Source organism: Ovis canadensis, chromosome X (genome assembly GCF_042477335.2).
Source record: "Ovis canadensis isolate MfBH-ARS-UI-01 breed Bighorn chromosome X, ARS-UI_OviCan_v2, whole genome shotgun sequence".
NCBI lineage: Eukaryota > Metazoa > Chordata > Mammalia > Artiodactyla > Bovidae > Ovis > Ovis canadensis.
The window spans coordinates 80,723,900-80,746,422 of NC_091727.1; the positions used below are offsets into that span (position 1 = coordinate 80,723,900).

The 22,523-nt window shown below is 45.9% G+C and overlaps 1 long non-coding RNA gene and 1 pseudogene across 1 annotated transcript; one reads left to right on the forward strand and one right to left on the reverse strand.

Moving 5' to 3' along the window:
- Nucleotides 1–5,419: 5,419 nt before the first annotated feature.
- Nucleotides 5,420–8,778, reverse strand: LOC138930336 (uncharacterized). Its single transcript, XR_011446156.1, has 5 exons — nucleotides 7,973–8,778; nucleotides 6,560–6,660; nucleotides 6,312–6,357; nucleotides 5,702–5,743; nucleotides 5,420–5,619 (listed from the first exon to the last, which is right to left on the reverse strand). It is a non-coding gene; the product is annotated as an uncharacterized lncRNA (long non-coding RNA).
- Nucleotides 8,779–10,040: 1,262 nt separating this feature from the next.
- LOC138930335 (protein SET-like) lies at nucleotides 10,041–11,608 on the forward strand (annotated as a pseudogene).
- The last annotated feature ends 10,915 nt before the right edge of the window (nucleotides 11,609–22,523 follow it).

Here is a 22,523-nt window from a genome sequence, read left to right on the forward strand (position 1 = left end):
ATATTCAGTTACATTATGGCGGGTTCATGTCAATGTATGGCAAAACCAATGCAATATTGTAAAGTATAGATGTTATGGGGAGGGAGGTGGGAGGGGGGTTCATGTTTGGGAACGCATGTAAGAATTAAAGATTTTAAAATTTAAAAAAAAAAAACTTTAAAAATATATGAACAAAAAAAAAAGGAAAGTGGACTTGTGACTTGAATGACTACGTGGGCAAAGATGTAAAAGACTGAATTTATTCTGCTTGCAGTGGGATGTATGAAAATGATCACTTTCATACACAATTGGTTAGGATGTGAATGGATGCAACATTTTTGGGGGGCAATTTGTTAATATGTATCAAACTCTTTAAAGGGGCTTACTCTTTGACCCAACAATTCCTCTTCTAATATATCTAGTACAGAAAAACAACTATAGTAGGATATTCATTTTGGCATTGTTCATAATACTAAAAAATGAGAAACAGCAAGAAGGTCTAGATATACATTTTTATATATCTATATGGTACTGGTTTAAATAGCCATGGTATTTAAATTTGTGGATTTTCATACAGCCTGATTCCCATACCCTGCCTCTTGTGTGTTTTATAGAGAAGATTTAGAAGCACAAACAAGTGTAGAAAGCCATCTTAATAAAGCTCCTCCACGAAGGAGAGAAGGGTGCAATGTGTAGCTGCAGTGGAGGCAAGAGCAGCTACCAATCGGCCTGCTCCCTCCATGGATGATGCAGAAAGGGGAGGTCTCTAGAGCATGAAAGTCAGCTGAGCCAGTGACCCCCAATGTCTGGGGTCTGGAGTACACTCTATGTCTCCCCCACTGTAGGTTTGAAAGGTATCAGAATCTTACAATAAGAGGATGAAAGGTTTGCCAGAACTTGCCTCTACCCCTTGGGTGTCTGTACTGGCACCTACCTGTCAAGTCCCCAGTGATGAGTCTACTCAATTACAAGTCTTCTTGTGTCACCTGGGCTTGGCATGATGGGGTCCATGAGCCTGGTCAGAGGTGTCAGCTGCTCAGAGAGCCTGATTAACTCTGTCAGATGTCACAGACACAACTGCACTTGGGACCTGTCACAGGAGAAAACCAGGGGCCCTTGACACCCTCTTGAGGCTCCTCTTGGGTGCATGGCCAGCATTGCTTCAGACTTTATTCCACGCTGTGCTTTTTATGTGGCTGCCTTCAGGGCCTTATTGCTGAGTTGGAGACTTGGAGGTTCAGCCTTGGCAAACCCTGGTCAAGATCATCTGGAAGGCCCAGTTTGCCTGGCTGTGCAGGGAGCACAAGACTGCTCTTGCTCACAGCCCTGACACCCTGAAAGAGAACCCAAAGCTCCCCAGCATGCCACAGGGTGATCAGGGCTAGCTCAGCAGCCCCACCATATATACGGGCTTCTGTTCTCAGTGCCAGTCCCAACCTACTCCTCTGTCAGGGAAGGGGTTTGCTCAATCCCCAGTCCCTGAGGAAACATTAGCTGGCACTCCTGATGCCTGTTAAAGCCCCTGCCCAGGAACCTTCCTTGCTTTTCTTCCAAGCTCCTTATCATTGTGCCAAGAGTCTTCTGTTCTTGGAGCTCCTACAACACCCATCAGTCTCTCTCCTGTAGTGTGCCAGGAAGTGGCTGCTCTCCTACTCCAAGGCCTTCTTCACTTCACCAGCCCAGCAGGAAAAGGTGGATAAAGGTTATCTTGATTCTAGGGCTGGAAACTGCCAAGACTCACCTTCTCATAGCCAGATGTGCATCCAGCCTCTCTACCTGGTCTCAGGGCTTCCGGTGAAAACAAGCTGTCCTTTTCACCCACCTCTCACCAGGAGGATTCTGAGAAGGAACTCAGAAGCACACTGGAGCCTTGATCCCCTGAAGCAGGAGAGCAAAATCTGTGGGCATGAGGCAGGTGAACGTAGCAAGGAGAGGTTGGCAGTGCTGTTGGAAGAATGAAAACCAAGGAGCTTCAAGGACTCCTAGGACCTTGTGAGGACAATTCTCATTTGTTAGAGACAAATGATGTAATTGCCCTTGGGAAGGAGAAATGTTTTCCTGTTTCCAGTATGTTCCTCCCAACCCACAGGGAAGGCAAGGATTTAAAATGAACTATATTTAGAAAAGGTGTTTCCCATTTTAACCACTGGTTTGGAAAGTCACTGAGAGACCCCTTGGGGCAGGCTCATCCTTTACCATACAACAAAGAGAGAAAACATCCCTTGTCCAGTGCAAACAGCCTTTCTTTGGTAGATGGTGAAAGTGAAAGTGGAGTTGCTCAGTTCTGTCCTACTCTTTGCGACCCCATGTACTGTATAGTCCATGGAAATCTCCAGGCCAGAATATTGGAGTGTGTAGCCTTTCCCTTCTCCAGTGGATCTTCCCCACCCAGGAATCGAACTGGAGTCTCCTGCATTGCAGGTGGATTCTTTACCAACTGAGCTATGAGGGAAAACTGTATGTCTCCACAAAAACTTGGACACAAATGTTCATAGTGCTTTTACTCAAAGTACATATTCAGACACACAAGACTATATATTGGATGATCCATTTATATAAAATGCAAACACATCTAGAGTGAAACATACCTAGGTTGCTGCAGGTTGGGTGTGATGGGAAAGGACAACCACAGGGATGATGAGAACATTCTGGATGTTACTCTGGTGCTGGTTTCATGGACAGATGTGCTTTTCTGAAATCACCAAGGAATACACTTTAAATGGATGCAGTTTGTTTTATGTTCAGTATTCCTAGCATGGTTGATAAAGCAGCTGCTTCCCACAGGACTCTGGGAGGTGGACGACAGGCTGTCCAAGGCTGAAGTGTTGGAGGAAGTGACAGAAAGAATCAAAATATTGGGGATGTGTTAATGGTCTTTCTAGTTTCAGAGATCCCCTACAAAAGGGGAACTCAGGCTACAGTGGGTGGTCTCCAAGCAGAGCTGGGAAGGACTGCAGTTCTTCTAATGGTGATGCTCTTCTCAACTGTGATGCCTGAGACCTGAAACCTTTGGTGATTGAGAGCCCAATAAATCAGAACCCTACAGGTGGAGAAAGCTAACTGCTTCTGAAAGTTGAATGACAGCAATTTGACATGATGGCTTGGAATCAGCCTCCTGAGGAGGAGATGAGACTATGCAAGCCAACCAAGCAGTGGAGGCCAACTTAAACATGTTTCATCTGCATCTAAGTATACTGTTTCAGAAGGCCTCAAGACAGCTCCTGGTCATTGTCAGAGAGGGGCACAGGCCAGTACAGAGACCAGTAAACAAAGGCTTCAGGCTTAAGAATTCTCTAGATTGGCTGATAGCTCAGTAGGTAAAGAATCCACCTGCAATGCAGGAGATCCTGGTTCAATTCCTGGGTAGGGAAGATCTGCTGGAGAAGGGATAGGCTACCCACTCCAGTATCCTTGGCCTTCCCTGGTGGCTCAGCTGCTAAAGAATCCAAGTGCAGTGTGGGAGACCTGGGTTCAAACCCTGGGTTGGGAAGATACCCTGGAGAAGGGAAAGGCTCCCCACTCCAGTATTCTGGCCTGTAGAATTGCATGGACTCTATAGTCCACGAGGTTGCAAAGATTTGGACACGACTGAGGGACTTTCACTGAAGACAGATGATGGTCTTTGTCAGAGAGGGGCGCAGGCCAGCATGGAGACCAGTAAACAAAATGCTTCAGACTTGAGAACTGTCTAAATTAGCTGTCTAACTGTGTGCGTGATCCGGCTGAAAAGTAAGAAATTGCAAGCTGGGCCTACAAAGCCAGTGACTCATCAGACCCTAAAGTACCCACCTTGCTGTACCAGCACTGGGTGGCCTCCCAGAAGGGCGATCCCTCAGAGTCTCACTTAAGGAGTGGCTCCAGGAGATAGATGGGTAAGGAGAGACCTCTAGATAACAAAGCCAGTGGTTACAGACGACAATGTGAGGACATGTAAGCCTTCTCCAGAGGTCTGATCATCTGTCTAATGATCAGACATCAGTGGCTGTCTGATGGGCCAACCAAGGACCTTGCCCCATTGCTGAGGGAGACTGCTTGTGTTCTTCCTAACCAGGGGGCTTCATCTGATGCTGTGAACCAGAGACTGTGTGTCCTCCGTTCTCTGCAACTAGTCGACTTCAGATCACCTTCCTGTATGGAGTCTCCCCTTCTTTCTTTTGGAAATAAATGTCTTTCAAGTTTTACCTGTGCACATTACCACTCAGCTAGAGATAGATCCAGATTCCCTTGTCCCTAGATGTCATTAGGTGTGACTGGAATCCTGGGTGTGTGACCTTTTCCCATGGCCCTGTTGTCAGGACACGCACCCCCCGCCCCACCGCGCCATGCTTGATACAGTGCTATTGTTGTTTGAAATAATCACTTCATATTTCAGCTCGTGTTATGTAAGTGAAGTATGATGGAACAGTGGAGTCTGTCTGAGCAAAGGAGATGCACTGGGGTTGGCACACAGGTGCAGGGGCTCAGGCCCACAGGCATGGGAACATTGGGTAGTCTGGGGTGATATGGGCCTTGACGGGGGACAGAGTGGGACCTGGACCCAGACTAGTCATGGTGGCTGGGGCATGGAAGATATGGACCCTCTGACCATCCATTTCTAACCACCTGTGGGCAATCACAGACTCACTGGACCTGAGTTTGAGCAAGCTCTGGGAGACAATGAAGGACAGGGAAGCCTGGCATGCTGTAGTCCACAGGGATGCAAAGAGTTAGGCATGACTGAGTGACTGAACTGAACTGCAGGCAGTTCCCTAAAGTTGGCTCAGAGTCAGCAAAATGGATTCCTGTCCCCACTTTTGCTCTGCACCTTGCTGTGCTGTGACTTCTGCCTCCACCCTCTACTGAACTAAAGAACAAGAAGTGATAGGTAAGGATCAAAGGGGAAACAATGATGACACAGTGGTGCTGGCTAAGATGTTGGAGTACCAACGGCAGATAATGAATCCAGAAAAAGGACTGGGCTTCCCTGGTGGCTCAGACGGTAAAGCACCTGCCTGCAATGTGGGAGACCTGGGTTCAAACCCTGGGTTGGGAAGATCTCCTGGAGAAGGAAATGGCAACCCACTCCAGTACTCTTGCCTGGAAAATTCCATGGATGGAGGAGCTGGGTAGGCTACAGTCCATCAGTTTGCAGAGTCGGACATGACTGAGCAACTTCCCTGGGAAGGGGGAAAAGTCAACTGTGTTGTGTAGCAGCTGCTCAAATGACCACAGAGGCAAGGGGAGAACAGGAAGGTAAGATCTAAGTGCAGAGAGAGGAGTGTGGCTGGGCTCTGGAAGAAGACAGTTGGTTCCTGCTGAGAGGGAGGTGGTGACACCACAAGGCCCAGAAAAGAGGGAGGAGAACAGTGTGGTGCACATAGGAGCAGAGCCACACACCAATCAGACCCAGTCCACTAGGGCCCACCCAGGCTTCCCCACAGAAAGGAGGCAGACCACCAAATCTGTCAAGTTTTTTAATTCAAAACTGTGGCATATGAGGGGCAAAAGCTGTGCTAACCCTCAGGAAAGAGGGACACCCTGGTAGGGCAGCAAGGCAGGGCCTTCTGATGAGAAGTGGGCAAGGAGAACAAGGGACCCAGTGTGGAGCTTCTGGATTCAAGAAGCACCAGCTGCTTCCATGTAGGGGATGCTGTGTTCAGCCTGTGAAAGGGAGCAGAGTCAGGGTGGAGCCCTCAGCCCACTCACACGGAGATTGGGCAAGGAGAGAACATGTCCCACTCACTTAAAAGGGTCTGGAACTTCTCAGTGAAGCGCTGCAAGACCACTGAAACAGAGAAAGGCATACCTAGGCATTCCAGGCACAGGGATTCAGAAACCCCCTCTTTCTCGTGGGATAAGCCTAACCCTGAAACTGGACCCCCCCCCCTAAAACCTAGTGATATCCAGCCCTGCAACTAACTCATCCACCCATCACTCAGGTTAAAAATAGACATGTTTTTCCAAATGAGAACAAGATGTGCAAGTAGTTCTCACACTCCAGAATGTATCCGAATCATTCAGATCCTGTGAAAACATGTCTATTCTCTGCCTACCAGCAGTTAGAGAAAATAAACGTGGTATCTCTAAATGAACTAAAATAAGATCTCTAGGACTTGTTGGCAAAGTGCATATGTGGTTCAAACAATATATGTCTTCATGGAGAAATAGGTAGATAGGTAGGCAGAGAGAGGTGAAAATACACAGAAGGCTTCAGGGCTGGGTCTGGCAGAGTCTCCTTCCACAAGAATGTTGATCCCTGGGTAGCAGCCTATACCCCCAGCCCCCCACCCAAACTACACATTCTGCACTAGGATGCCCTGGTCTCCCTCTGCCCAGGCAGAGGCCACTCATACCAAGTTGATCTTTAAGGTTGTCAATTTCTCTCTGCAGCACAGGACACTAGACCAGCAGACAAGGGATACAGAAATTGTTAGTATGGTCTCACCCTTTTTCCCTTCATTCCCAGATCCCTCCCTGGTACTGACCCCACATCTCAAAGCCCGTGGTTACACTAGGATGAGTCCTCCCATGAAAAGGAAGTAGTCTCCCACCTTGGAGGTGAGGCAGGGACAAGATAAGTGTGTTTAACCCAGATACCTACCCTGCTGCCTAGACAAGAGAGCATTACTTGAGGGAAGTTGTGTGCTCCAGGTGGTGGCTGCTTCATTTCCTCTTGGGACAGACGAAGTGGCCTCCAGAAACCTAAAAGAGAACATAAAATCCAACTCCTAAGCTCAGAAGACAAGCGGGAAGCACCTAGCAGTGTATGCAACAAGGCGGTACCCCCATCTGTGGTCAAGCTGTCCCTGCTCTGCTCAGCAGCTCTGGGCCTGCCTTCCAAGGAGCCCTGGCTTCAAGCCAGCCCTGTCTTCACTGTCTCCTATGGGAGACATGTTGGGGTAGGCAGAGAGGTCTGGGAATGAGGCTGGGGTTCTGGGAGTGTCTGAGAAGAGTTCTCCTGTGTACTAGAAACCAAACTTTGGAAATTCACCTGAAGGTGAAGATGCTCTGGGCTTGACACTTCCCTGTGCCATGGCCAAAAGCAGTGAATTTCCTGGAACCTGAGAGGTCTTGGTATCCAGGTACTGGATGTTGTATCCTCCATGATGCTTGGATGGGCAAGATAGCTAAAACACACATTCCTGACTCATTAGGGGTGTGTGTGTGTGTGTGTGTGTGTGTGTGTGTGTAGGAGCAGCACAAAGTAGGGAATAGATAAGAAGTAAAAACCCAAACTCCTGAGAACGTGTGTGGGGGGGGGGGGGGCAGGGCAAAGTAGGGAATAGATAAGAAGTAAAAACCTAAACTCTTGAGAACTTGTGTGTGCATGTGTGTGTGTGTATGTGTGTGTAGGGGCAGGGTGAGGTAGGGAATAGATAAGAAGTGAAAACCTAAACTCTTGAGAACGTGTGTGTGTGTGTGTGTGTGTGTGTGTGTGTGAAGGGGCACAGTGAGGTAGGGAATAGTTAAGAAGGAAAAACCTAAACTCTTGAGAACTGTGTGTGTGTGTAGGGGCAGGGTGAGGTAGGGAATAGATAAGAAGTAAAAACCTAAACTCTTGAGAACTTGTGTGTGTGTGTATGTATGTGTGTGTGTGTGTGTATGTATGTGTGTGTGTGTAGGGGCATGGTGAGGCAGGGAATATTTAAGAAGGAAAAACCTGAACTCTTGAGAAGTGTGTGTGTGTGTCTGTGAGTGTGTGTGTGTGTATGTAGGGGAAGGGCAAGGTAGGGAACAGATAAGTAAAAAGCTAAACTCTTGAGAATGCTCTCCAGAAGTCAACCAGGGTGAGTAGTGGGGCTCTGAGAAAGCTCAGGGCCACTGCAAGGAAGGCAGCAGGAATCAGGAGCTACCCAACATTTGAGGGATTAGTCAGTGTTCACTGGCTGCCAGCACCCTCCCTCCACTAGCCCCACTGGGCATCCTAATGACAATCTCAAAGAGCAAAAGATCCCCTGCAAGCTTCAGGGTGGAGTGCATGAAGGGGAAGGGGAGGCCAAGGGCGCCTACTCACTTGGCTCTTTGGGGCCGGCTCTTTGCCTCGGTTGTCATCTCCTTGGACCACCAGGTCGGAGTCCCTGCTGGCCCCTGGTGGCTTCCCGGTGTTTTGCTTGGGTTGTCTGGCCCCGGGAGAGACCAAGGAATACTTCTCAGTTCTGCCAAGGACTGGCAGGCCCGAGATGGGAGGGAAGCTGTCTAGTGCCAGAGGACCCTCTGAGAGGCAGGCCTGGGGCTTTCTCCCCAGGATGACTTTGGAGACGGCGCCACCCGGCAATTTCTCCTGAGGGCCCTTCTTCCATGGGATGACCTGGGGCAGGTGGCCGGGCCTGCCCCCTCACTTCCCGCTGCCCACACTCGGCGCTTTCTTAGACGGCTTGTTGGAAGAATAGATGTTGAACTCTTGTGAACTGCCTCTGCATGGTGGCAGCTATTACGCGTTGGATGGAGCACAGGTAAGTGCCCCGCCTGCTCAGGGCAGCCTGTCGGGCGGGGCCTGCCTCCAGAAGCATCCAAGCCCCCGGCCTTGAGCTGGCCTTCTTTGCGGAAGATGCCCACCTTCATGTGTGGTGTCTCCTGGAACTCGTCCGAGGACAGGTCGGAGGGCTCCAGGTCTGAGGGCGGCTGGTCCAGTGAAGTCGGCCCCTGGAGACCCAGAGCCATGTTCTAGCAATCGCTCTCCTAGACCTCCCCGGTCCCCAGGCCTCCTCCCCCAACCTCCAAACGGCTGTGCCCTCACCACCTTGGAGTGCCCTCATCTGGGCCACTCTACCCAGGACACACAGTCGCCTGCACCACCCTGGTGACCCAACTAAGTTGGTCCTGTCCCCACCACTGCCTTCCCTGTGCCCTGGGGCAAGACCTGTTCCCAGTCAGACATACCTCATCATCGTTGGATGAGCTCATTTCTCAACAGAGCAGACTCCACAACCCTCACAGCCCTAGGTGTTAGAAGCCCTCGGAATGGGAGCCAAGACCCTACCCCTAACAACAGCAGGGTGCATGTGTGCCACAGCCCACCAATCAGCGTGTGCCGGGTGCCCGTTTTTTTGAGGGCTCCCGCCAATGAGGACTGAGGGCACGCGGTTCGGGCAGGATCGCGGATGAAGAGGTGGTTGTGGGGGAGGGGAGCTGAATTATAGGTTCCAGGGCTCTGGCCCCGCCTCTTCCGGTTCCTCAGTCTCAAGCCTTAGTTTCAGGGAAGTGGCTGCCTGTCCGTCTTGGGCTTGTGGGGACTAAATGCACTGGTGACTGTGAAGCCTGCTGGGGCAGAGAATAGTTGCAAGCTCACATTCCCAAATGTAGCTAACAACCCACTCAGTGAAGGAGCAGAGGACTCAAATAGGCAAAAAGCAGCGTTGGAAAGCTCTTCTGTGACAGGGCAGACAGGAAATAGTTTCTACTCTGTAGGCTAAGTGATCCATTGCAATTTGCCTGGCCTCCAGACTTGTGGCAGGACAGCTGCCCTAACCAATATGTAAACTAATCTGCTCCGATACCGTTTACTGCCTGGCTGCATTCGGGTCATAGGCCATAGTTTCCTGATCCCTGACTTAATCCAAATGGGAGGGAATTCTAATGCTCACCATCAATAATTGGGAGATGCATACTCAAACCACAAATCATTTTTTTCTCATCAGATTTGCTAAATTTACCAAGATCATGAAGAAACCAGTGTCTGTGTGCACTGCTGGAGGGGGGCATATATTAAACTTTGGAGGGACACTTGGTGCGGTTATCTGGCAGAATCTGTGCTAGCAAAGTGGGCAACATTCACTTCTGCTTCTGGTACTGCTCTTAAAGCCATACATCCCCTCTCGCCCTGAGGAGAATGTGGAGGAGGAGGCGGCTCCAGAGATTGAGCAGCAAGCTGGAGAGCGAGTGAGGGAACCTAGCCGCCTGCCCGCCTGCGCCGCCTCCCCTCTGTAAGCAGGAGCCGGGGCCTTGCACGTAGCCCTAGTCCCTCCCTCGTCGTCAGGCCACAAGGGCAGCGCACGCGAGCCATGGGGAGGGACAGCGAGTGAGCGACAGAGCGCCGGAAGGAAGCGGCCTGATCGTTGGAGTGCCCGCGCGTGTGGCTTTAAGGGGACGCTGCTGGCTGCCCCCTGCGCCTTCCCCTCTCTCTCCCCATCCCCTCTCCGCCCCTATCCTGACCGCGGAGCAGCACCAGGTCGGAGCCTGCGGCCAAAGTCAGTACCCAGGAGCTCAAATCCAACCGCGATGGGGCCCCCGAAATTTCAGAAAAAAACCAGCAAGAAGCAAGAAGCAATTGAACACACTGGTGAAGTACAAAATGAAATAGAGACATAATGAATTTAATACTTTTGAAAGTAGGACAGAAATATTACCAACTCCGCCAACCTTTATTTTTTTTTTCCAGAGGAGGTCGGAATTGATCGCCCAAATCCCAAATTTTGGGGTGACATTTGTTAACCTTCCACAAGTGTCTTCTCTGCTTGGGGAGAAGGGTGAAGAGGCGCAGCATTATTCGACAAGAGTTGAAGTGACAGAATTTGAAGACATTACATCAGGTTACAGAATAGATTTTTTATTTTGATGAAAACCCTTCAAAACCCTTTACTTTGAAAATAAAATTCTCTCCAAAGAATTTCATCTGAATGAGAGTGGTGATCCATCTTCAAAGTCCACTGAAATCAACTGAAAATCTGGAAAGGATTTGACGAAACGATCAAGTCAAACAGAATAAAGCCAGCAGGAAGAGATAGCGTGAGGAACCAGAAAGCTTCTTCACCTGGTTTACTGATCATTCTGATGCAGGTGCAGACGAGTTAGGAGAGGTCATCAAAGATGATATTTGGCCAAATCCATTACAGTACTACTTGGTTCCTGACATGGATGACAAGGAAGGGGAAGGAGAAGAAGATGACGAGGATGATGAAGAGAAAGAAGGATTGGAAGGTACTGGTGAGGAAGGTGATGAGGATGAAGGTGAAGAAGATGAAGATGATGATGAAGGGGAGGAAGAAGAGGAAGATGACTAATGGAACACTGATGGATTCCAACCTTTTTAAATTTTCTCCAGTCCCTAGAAGCAAGTTTCAGTCTTTTATTTTTTTTTCTCTTCTTGTGCTCAGTTGCCCTGTTTTTGAGGTCTCTTTTCTCCTTTATACCACGGTTCAAAACTTATTTGGGGGAGGAAATACCTTGAGCAGAATTCAATGGGAAAATAATCTCTACCCCTTTCTGTTCCAAATTCATTGTTATCCTTTCTTAAGAAAAACTGTATAGAATCAACACCACCATGTTCTGTGGGAAAAAAAGAAAAACCTTCTGCTCCCTTAGCTCTGCTGGAAGCGGGAGGGTGCTAGGCCTCTGTGTAGTTGTGCATAGAATTCTAGCTTTTTCCTCCTTTCTCTGTATATTGGGCTCAGAGGTTACACTGTGTCTCTATGTGAATATGGACAGTTAGCATTTGCCAACATGTATCTACTTTCTTTTGTTTAAAAAAAGAAAAAAAACTTTAAAAATGGGATTATAGAAGGTCAGCAAAGGGTGGCTTTGAGATGTTTGGGTGTGTTAAGTGGCCATTTTAACAACATGGCTTCTCCTTTGGGATGTTTACTTGTGATGTTTAATGGACATCCTTGCAGTTCAAGATGACACTTTTAAAATAAAATTATCTCCTAACGAAGACCTGAGCCCTGCCACTCAATGGGAGAATCAGCAGAACCTGTTGGATCTTATTTGCAATTGACATTCTCTGTTGTAATTTTGTTCCTGTTTATTTTAAAATTTTTCTTTTTGTTTCACTGGAAAGGAAAGATGATGCTCAGTTTTAAACAGCCTCCCTTTCTCTAATTCCCCCTTAACATGTCTGCAGGGCACACAACCCATGCCTTCCCCTTTCTTCCTGCCGAGGTCTATAGAAGCCCGAGAGTCTGAGGACCGAGTCTGGCCTCTGGGCAAGAAGCCAGCAGTCACGTGGTTTAAAGCTGCATCCTGCATCCCAGTGCCCCTCCCAGCACCCCCAGCCAGTGACTCCCCACCCCATCTTTGACTGTAACATGTGCAGGGGTTCTGCCTGCTCCATGGCACCACCAGCTTCCCAGTTCCAACTCTGAATGCTGTTTGTTCCCCCCTAGGTATTTGCATCCAGCCTGGCTAGGTGAGCACCAGTCAGCAGGGCTTTCCCCCTTAGTTGACTTCCCCAACCACCACTAAGCCCCTGAAAGGAACCACAGCCTCTCCTCAGAAGGTTCCAGAAGGAGATCCTTCGGTCAGCCCAGCCCTTTCCAGTTTTGATTCACTCAAAAGTGACTGCACTCAAACTCTGTTAAGAACCTGGAATGAGTTTATTTGCACCCAGCCCTTCCCAGACAACACAACTGCTGAAGAAAATAGCATACATGTCCCTCTCTGTAATTCTGAGTACCCTACATATGCAGGAGGGAGAATAAACCTGACTATTAGTACCAGTGTAGTATCTTATGGAATTGTTATGAGGTGTCTTGCATCTCCTCTGTAATTTCCCTGAGGATGCCACACCATCCCAACAAGGCAGGGTCAGTAGCAGGTGTAAGCATCCTGTGTCGTAAACTTCCAGACTGAGTGGGTCAAGAATCAGTGTTTTTAGTTTGGCTTTGAGGAATCTTCCAGTCTATTTGTTTGGTGAATTTGATGATGATAAGTTTCAATCTGTATTTTACATGTGTCTCCTAATAAGAAGAGGAGGTGAGACTGTCAGTCAGAGAAGAGAAAAGAGATGTTGTGCCTTGGAAGGTCCCTAACTTTGCCTCTAAGGATTTGATATTTGAAAACTTCTAGCCTGGATTTGTATAATGGGGCCTCTCTGATAGTGGCTTTGGGAACCCCTTTGAAGTTGAGAGCCCTCCCTTGTCAGGACCATGAGGCACACTGGACTTTGGTGTTAGACCAGTGAGAAAGTGAGAGCTGGCAGTGACTGGCAATGATCCATGGCTAACACACCGTTTCTCTGCCCTTCCTTTGCAGTAATCCATGGCTGTGTACTGAATAGTATTCCCCACTACAGCTGGATTGGACTCCACTTAGCCTTTTAAGCCAAGGTTCCTATTGTAACTGACAGCTTTCCTTTGGGGTGCCAGGCAGCCAGGTCCCCAGCCCCTGCCATGTTCTTCCACTTCAAGCCCTACCTCTTCTTTCTATTTCTGCCTCACAGTCACTGGCATTGACCATGACCTTCTTTTTTATTTTTGAGATTTTAATTTTTTGGTCACTTGCTTTGAAAACACACAATCGAACAAGGCTATGCCAAATTTTCAGGTCTTTTTGAAGTATTGAGAATGGGGAGGGGGTGTTCTCTTTTCAATAAGAGATAATAACAGGAAGAGAAAAGTAGAAACAATGGAAAGCAAACGAATGCACACACTTTATCTTTTCTTGTTGGCAAAGCAAGAGGGCAGTTACTGATTGGTGAGTGGCCAGAAGCAAGTATGAAGGTGATGCTGCCAAAGCAGAAGCTAGTTTCTTGAGAAAATCCAAGCCACACAGTGAGGCATTTTAGAAGACCCTATGTTTGGAGATTTAAAAGCAAAAAAAGCTTGGATCCTCAGCTTGGCTCAGGAAGATGCTAAATTAAGGCTGTTAAGTCTCCATGGGAAAGCCTTCTTATTTGCAGCTTTGACCAGTTTCACAGCTGCTTCCCAAGAATCCCAAACTTAAACAACTAAGGGTCTCCATCCCCGCCCCAGTAATTATTTGCATAATAAATAGGAGGTCCCATCATTTACATTTATTTACAGATTAACTACTTGAGGTTTGAGTGGTTCTGAAAACTTCAAGAGGTATTAGAGCCACCCAGCCTTTGAGAGACCTTCAGAGACTGGGCAGGAATTTTGTATGAAAGGAGACATTTGGGTCCAGAAGACAGGTAGGACTCACTTTTTGTAAGAGGCAATCGAGGCGCAGAGAAATGAAGGGACTTTGCCAGAGGTCCCAGGGCTGTTTCGTGACAAAAGTCAGGCTAAATTCAGTGTCTTCAGAGACCCGATCCTTTTCACAAATGGATTCAATCTGTTCATGTTCATTCCTGGAGACAAGTCTTTTGATGTTCAGGAGAAAATGAAGTTAGTATTAGAGCACCTTTGAGGTTTTTAATCCCATAGAAAAATATTCGAGGATGGGGTGGGCAGGAATGGGCAAAGCAGAGGACTCTAGTCCTGCCCCTGAACTGAGTGCTTCTGTTGACGATAAGAGTCATGGACACCTGTTAGCTGCTCAGCTTTCCTGGGAGTCTGGAATGAAGCATGTGAGTGCAGAAGTTTAACAGGTGCCAGAGATGACCCTTGTCATCAAGGAAGTTTGGTAAACAAAAATCTAACTTGTGTGTGAACATGAGAATTTATAAAGTCAACCAAGGCTATGTAAAAATAATTAAAATGCTTATTTGATCAGGTAGCTTGTCTCACTGTAAACAGAAAGATTTTTTCCTTCTTCAGTGAAAAGATTTTTTACTGAGTATAATTGTTACTATTAAAAAAAATTACCCTAATACTCTGTTTACTTCTGGTGAAACAAAACCAGTCACTAGAAATGGTCTGTGTCCCGCCCCACCCCTACCCTAGACTGAAATGGTTTTCCTGAAAAATCCCCACATGTACACACACACACACACACACAAAGCCATATATAAGTATCAAGTAAGCCATGAAACAACCCTATGATTGAACTATGTACTATTATCTCCTTCTATAGGTGAGTAAACAGACAGGAAACTGAGCGGGTCTGCAACTGCTCAGGGTCATTCAGCTTGTGGGTCATAAGCAACAATACTGACCTCAGACTAAAAGTATTACAACTGAAAATGGCCATTCTCTCTATAACTCACTGCCTGGCACATCTAGAGAAACACTGGTATCTCATGTGTATAAGGACACATGCCCAAGGATGTTGGTGATAGGAAAAACTAGGAATAATCTAAATTCCCATCAGTAAGTAAATGGATAAATGCAGTGGATCATAGTCATCTAGTAGGTTAAAATGCAGGGGTTGGGGGAAGGAAAGAATGACACTGTTGATTTCAAAAAGCATCCTGATGACTATAACCAAAATGCAGAACAGGACATAGAGTAAGCTACAATTTGTAAACTACCCTCTCTGCACACAAGTCCTGCATGTTGTTTGTGTGTGTGCATGTGTGTGTGTGTGTGTGTGTGTATACATAACTAAAAGTATTTTGTAAAAGTCTGCAAGGACACACAGCAAACATCTACCACTAGCTGGGGGACAGAAGGGGTGAAGTGGGGTGAAAATGTCAATGGTTTATCATATGTTTCTCTGCACTTTCTGGTTCCAAGCTTCCCAGAGCTGAGTGCCCTGACACCAGAGAAGTGGTTCCTTCCTGGGATTCTGTAAGACCTTTGACTTCAACAATTTCCCGTCCCCTAAAGGCCTTCCCTCTTTCTCACCTCCCTTCCTCTCTTTTGCATTCAGACTCCTCTGTGTAACATGGCCTTTCCCTGACACACCCTATTCTGGATGGTTTCTTAGAAAAGAATCCTGGACTGTGTCAACACCTCTTAACCCACCATTATCTGATTCCCCTGAGGCTATACCTAGAAGCTTATCCTATAGAAGAAGGTTACAGAGCAGAGCAGATTGGGTGCACCAGAAATTCACATCATCCTATGTCAAGCAGACCCTGGCAGTGCTTGCCCAACTCTGCTTAAGTCCTCCCGGAGCCCCACAATGACACTGATGTCAAACACATTGAAAGGGTTAAGGAAGGATAAAGCAAAGACTAATGTAACACCAGCACCCATCTTAAAAACATTAACGATCACTGTTTTCATTCCCTCCTTCCTTCCCCCAAGAAGAATCCTCAAGGCTGTTTTCACACCTTCTGTGCTCTCTCCCGGGACTCTGCTGCCTGCTTCCTCCCTCACCTTTAGAAGAAGACCTTGCTCTTCACTTCCTTGACCACCTTGTACCCAACACTTACTCCTGCTGTGACCCCCACCTCTCTGCCCTGTTCCCATCAGCCACAAGCCTGTGTGTTTCTACCTAAAGCTCATCCTTTCACTTTACCTTTGGCTCCATCTGCTGCTGCCTTCAGAACTGACTACATTTCCTGCTCCTGCTCAACTAGGTCTTGTCTCATTTTTTTCTCTCATTCAAAGCAAGAGTGGTTTTGTAATTTTTACTATAGAGGTGACATGTGCACAATGGTAAAATTCAAATAGTGCATGAAGTGAGTGAGTGAGTGAACTGGCTCAGTCATGTCTGACTTTGCAACGCCATGGACTGCAGCCTACCAGGCTTCTCCGCCCATGGGATTTTCCAGGCAAGAGTACTGGAGTGGGTTGCCGTTTCCTTCTCCAGGGGATCTTCCTGACCCAGGGATCAAACCCAGGTCTCCCACATTGTAGACAGATGCTTCTGAGCACCAGGGAAGCCCAAATAGTGCACAGTGATATACAATGAAAGTAAGTCTCTCTTTTAACACTCATCAGGGGCTCAGCACCAGTTGGTTCCTGTCACGGGCAAGTTGAACATTCAGAGGTAACAGTAGATGAATCAGGGTTGATAAGGGGAAGTAGCCTTTATTCTTGGGCCTCCATCTGGGCCTATGGGAACCATCTGTGCACAGATCCCTCAGGATAGTTTCAGGTAACCCATGACAAAAGATGGCTAACATCAGCTGGCCAAATCAATTTGTCTACTTGTTTCTTCAGTGCCTCTTCTGTGCCTGGATGTTTTTTGCTGGGTATTTGCTCCCAATCCTCAAATCTTCATACTTCATACCCACTACCAGCTGTCCACCCACAAGCCTCCATGATAGACTTCTTCCACGTCAAAAATCTTCTAGTCCTTTCCCTTCAGGCCTCTGACCAAATGACCAAGACATTAGGCACCTCCAATATCTATTAATAAAAATGATATAAAATTATATATAATTTATAAATAATACCTATTTTTTAATTTTTTTAAATATTTGATTTTGGCTGCATTGGGTCTTTGTTGTTGTGTGTGCATTTTCCCTAGCTGTGGCGTGTGAGGCTACTCTTCATTGCAGTGTGTGGGCTTCTCTTTGTGGTGGCTTCTATTGTTGTGGAGCACAGGCTCTAGGCACACAGGTTCAGTAGTTGTGGCATTTGGGCTTAGTTGCTCCATGGCATCTAGCATTTTAGTTCCTGGACTAGGCATCAAACTTGTGTCCCCTGCATTGGCAGGAGGATTCTTAACCACTGAACCACCAGGGAAGTCCTATAATACATTATATATATATATATATATATATACACACACATACACACACACACACATACATATATATATATATAATATATTACATGCATATATGTCTGTGTTCTATTTATATATGTATTGGTAATATATGTTATAGGGCTTTCCGAGGTGGTGCAGTGGTAAAAGAATCTGCCTGCCAATGTAAGAGATGGGGATATGCAGTTTTGATCCCTGGGTTGGGAAGATTCCCTAGTGGAGGGCATGGCAATCCACTCCAGTATTCTTGCCTGGGAAATCCCATGGACAGAGGAGCCTGGTGGGCTACAGTTCATGGGGTCGCAAAGAGTCAGACATGACTCAGCACACAAGTACAATATATGTTATAGAATTGCCACAACATTGGGCTTCCCTGGTGGAGGAAGAATCAAATGGTAAAGAATCTGCCTGCAATGCAGCAGACCTGGGTTCGATCCCTGGGTTGGGAGGAGGGCATGGAAACCCACTCCAGTATTCTTGCCTGGAGAATCCCCATGGACAGAAGAGCCTGGCAGGCTACAGTCCATGGGGTCACAAAGAGTTGGACACAATTGAGCAACTAAGCACAACACATTACCACAAACTGAGTGGTTTTAAACAACAGAGATTTATCCTCTCGGGATTCTGGAAGCCAGAAATCCAAAATCAGAGTGTTGGCATGGTTGGGCTCCCTCCGGGGACTGTAGGGGAGGATCCTTCCTTGTTTCCCAGCTTCCACCTTCCAGCCAAAGTGTTCTTTGGATTGTGGCTTCATGACTCCAGTCTCCGCATCTTCACACGGCTTCTCCTCTGTGTCTTCCCTAGCTCTACTGGGTAAATGAAGGATCCCCTGCCATTCAGAGAGCCCAGCAGGTTCTGCAGAGGCAACATCCTCAGGGACATCCCCCCATGTAGAACAATTTCATATTTCAGAGTGTCAGATTTTCCCAATAAGTCCCTGACCTGAGCTTCATAGGAAAGGCCCCTCTCCTCCACTGCCCTCTCCCACCAGGCTCCCTGGCTCTTATTCAGTCACCAAGTTGTGTCTGACTCTTCACAACCCCATGCCAGGCTTATTTCTCTGTCCTTCTCTGGCTCTTAACTGCCATTAACTGCATGGTCACAGCTCCCTGTCTTTCTTTATCCCTCTGCTGTGCACCAGTGCTGACTTTGCAGAGAGGCTATTCTTATTCTCTGGGAATGATGCCCAGAAAGAAAAAAATATTGCCCAACTGGTTTCCAAAAAGGCTGTGTCCCTTCCATTTCCACCTGAAATAGACCAGAATACATTTCCCAGAATACGTCCCCGTCAGCAGTAAGAGTTGCTGGTCTTTTAAATGTTGTCAATGAATCTGCACATCTGGTCTATATGTGAAAAGAATGTTTATTGCTACTTTTCTCATGGTGGTAAAAAAACCTGGAAATAAGGTGAATAGCCAACAGAGGGTAACAGTTCAATCAACACCTGCAATTATTATGTGGGCATTAAAAAGAATGATCCAGAGTTATGACAATTAATTGGGAAAGATGAATGTTGGTTACTAAGTGAGGAATAAAAGGAGGCCCAAAATGTGTATAACATGAGCCCAACTTTGTGAAACACAAATGGGAAAATTTTTTCTATATATATAAGTGTACATAGACAGATGTCTGTATTTGGTTATATTAAAGGACATGAACTGAGTTGTTGACATACGTCACCTGTGGGTGGAGTGGGAGGGGTGATGAGGAGGTGGAAAGGAAGTGGGCAGAGCGGTGTGGCAGGAAGCAGCCAAAAGAAAAAAAGAAGCTAAAAAATCTGCACTGTAAGAAAGACAAATATGATATGATATCACTTACATGTGGAATCTAAAATATGGTGCAAATGAACTTATTTACAAGACAGAGACAGACTCCTAGACATAGAAAACAAACCTAGAGTTACCAAAGGGGATGAGGGTTATAAAGTAGGAGTTTCAGGTATATACACACTACCATATGTAAAACAGACAACAAGGACCTATTGTATAGCATAGGGAATTCTGCTGTATATCTTGTAAAAACCTATATTGGAAAAGAATCTGAAAAAGAATCTATTTATCTATTTGAATCACTGTGTTATACTCTTGAAATGAATGCAGCGCTGTAAATCAACTCTATTTCAATTAAACAACAACAACAACAATGAAAGGATCCCAGCCTCAAAAATCCCTGAACAGACAAAACCAGTTTAGTCATCGAAGTAAAGTTTAATATAGGTCTTTTGGGGGAGACTACTCTGACTTGGATCATTTCTTGCTTAAAGCTCCGGAAATAATGAGCAAAACCTAAACCCTTTCCCATGGTTGATATGCTGTAACTACTGAAAATTCTGGCAAGAGTGAATAATGACACTTTAGGAATCAGTGAACTAAAATGTACTGGAATAGACGAATTTAATTCAGGTGACCATTATATACTACTACTGTGGGCAAGAATTCCTTAAGAAATGGAGTAGCTCTTATAGTCAACAAAAGACTTAAAAATGCAGTACTTGGGTTCAGTCTCAAAAATGACAGAATGACCTCTGTTCATTTCCAAGGCAAACCATTCAGTATCACAGTAATCCTACTCTATGCCCCAAACACTAATGCTGAAGAAGCTGAAGTTGAAAGGTTCTATAAAGACATGCAAGAGCTTCTGTACATCCCCCCAAAAGATGTTCTTTTCATCATAGGGGACCAGAATGCAAAAGTAAGAAGTCAAGAGATACCTGGGGTAACAGGCAAGTTTGGCCTTGAAATACAAAATGAAGCATTTCAAGTGCTAACAGAGTTTTGCCAAGAGAACACACTGGTCATAGCAAACACCCTCTTCCAACAACAAAAGAGATGACTCTACACATGGACATCACCGGATGGTCAATACCAAAATCAGATTGATTATATTCTTTGCAGCCAAAGATGGAGAAGCTCTACACAGTCAGCAAAAACAAGACAGGGAACTGACTGTGGCTTGGATCATGAAATCCTTATTGCCAATTTCAGATTTAAATTGAAGAAAATAGGGAAAACCAATAGACCATTCAGGTATTACCTAAATCAAATCCCTTACAATTATACAGTGGAAGTGAGAAATAGATTCAAGGGATTTGATTTGATATACAGAGTGTCTGAGGAATTGTGACCAGAGGCTTGTGACACTGTACAAGAGGCAGTGATCAAGACCATCCCCAAGAAAAAGAAATGCAAAAAGGCAAAATGGTTGTCTGAGAAGGCCTTACAAATAGCTGAGAAAAGAGAAGCTAAAGGCAAAGGAGCAAAGAAGGATATACCCATATGAATGCAGAGTTCCAAAGAATAGCAAGGAGAGATAAGAGAACCTTCCCCACTGATCAATGCAAATAAATAGTGAAAAACAGTAGAATGGGAAAGACCAGATATCTCAAGAAAATTAGAGATACCAAGGGAACATTCAGGCAAAGATGGGCACAATAAAGGACAGGAACAGTATGGACATAACAGAAGCAGAAGATATTAAGAAGTGGTGGCAAGAATACACAGAAGAACTGTACAAAAAATATCTTCATGACCCATATAGCCATGATGGTGTGATCACTCACCTAGAGCCAGACATTCTGGAGTCAGAAGTCAAGTGGGCCTTAGGAAGCATCACTACGAACTTAGCTAGTGGAGGTGATGGCATCCCAGTTGAGTTATTTCCAATCCTAAAAGATGATGCTGTGAAAGTGCTGCACTCAATATGCCAGCAAATTTGGAAAACTCAGCAGTGCCCTCAGGACTGCAAAAGGTCAGTTTTCATTCCAATCCCAAAGAAAGGCAATGCCAAAGAATGCTCAAACTACCATACCATTGCAGTCATCTCACATGCTATCAAAGTAACACTCAAAATTCTCCAAGTGAGGCTTCAAAAGTATGTGAACCGAGAACTTCAAGATGTTCAAGCTGGATTTAGAAAAGGCAGAGGAACCAGAGATCAAATTGCCAACATTTGCTGGATCATAGAAAATGCAAGAGAATTCCAGAAAAACATCTACTTACAATAAACTGTGGAAAATACTTAAAGACTCGGGGTTACCAGACCACCTGGCCTACCTCTTGAGAAATCTGTATGCAGGTCACAAAGCAACAATTAAAACTGGACATGGAACAACAGACTGGTTCCAAATTGGGGAAGGTGTACATCAAGTCTCTATATTATCACCCTGCTTATTTAACTTCTATGCAGAGTACATCATGCAAAATGCTGGGCTGGATGAAACACAAGCTGGAATCAAGATTCCCGGGAGAAATATCAATAACCTCAGATATGCAGAGAACACCACCCTTATGGCAGAAAGAAGAGCTAAAGAGCCTCTTGATGAAAGTGAAAGAGGAGAGTGAAAAAGGTGGCTTAAACCTCAACATTCAGAAAACTAAGATCATGGCATCCAGTCCCATCACTTCATGACAAATAGATGGGGAAACAATAGAAACAGTGAGAGACTTTATTTTCTTGGGCTCCAAAATCACTGCAGATGGTGACTGCAGCCATGAAATTAAAAAACACTTGCTCCTTGGAAAAAAAGTTATGACTAACCTAGACAGCATATTACAACGCAGAGATATTACTTTGCCAACAAAGATCTGTCCAGGCAAAGCTATGGTTTTTCAGCCAGTCATGTATGGATGTGAGAGTTGGACTACAAAGAAAGCTGAGCAACAAAGAGTTGATGCTTTTGAACTATGGTGTTGGAAAAGACTCTTGAGAGTCCTTTAGACTGCAAGGATATCCAACCAGTCAATCCTAAAGGAAATCAGTCCTGAATATTCATTGGAAGGACTAATGCTGAAGCTGAAACTCTAATACTTTGGCCCCTTGATGTGAAGAACTAGCTCATTAGAAAAGACCCTGATGCTGGAAAAGATTGAAGGCGGGAGGAGAAGGGGATGACAGAGGATGAGATGGTTGGATGGCATCACCGACTCGATGGAGATGAATTTGAGCAAGCTCTGGATGTTGGTGATGGACAGGGAAGACTGGCATACTGCAGTCCATGGGTCACAGAGCTGGATACGACTGAGCAACTGAACCAAACTAAAAATCCTAATATTATAACCAACCATTGTGAAGAATTTCCTCATTACATAAGTTGCCTTATAACAATATACCCCTGAGCCTTGTTCCATGTTTTGAGTGCTTCTGGTTTGCAAGCTGTCTTTTTGGTGTGTGCACAGTAAACTTTTACTAACTACAAAAAAATCTGCAGAATGTTTAATATGATCACATTTGTATATTTTTTTAATTTAAAAGGCAAGTAAATAAACAGTTCTACTCACAAAAAGAATGCAAATCATAGTACATTTAACCCACTTCTACCAGAAATGGACCAAGCACAAAATATTGGT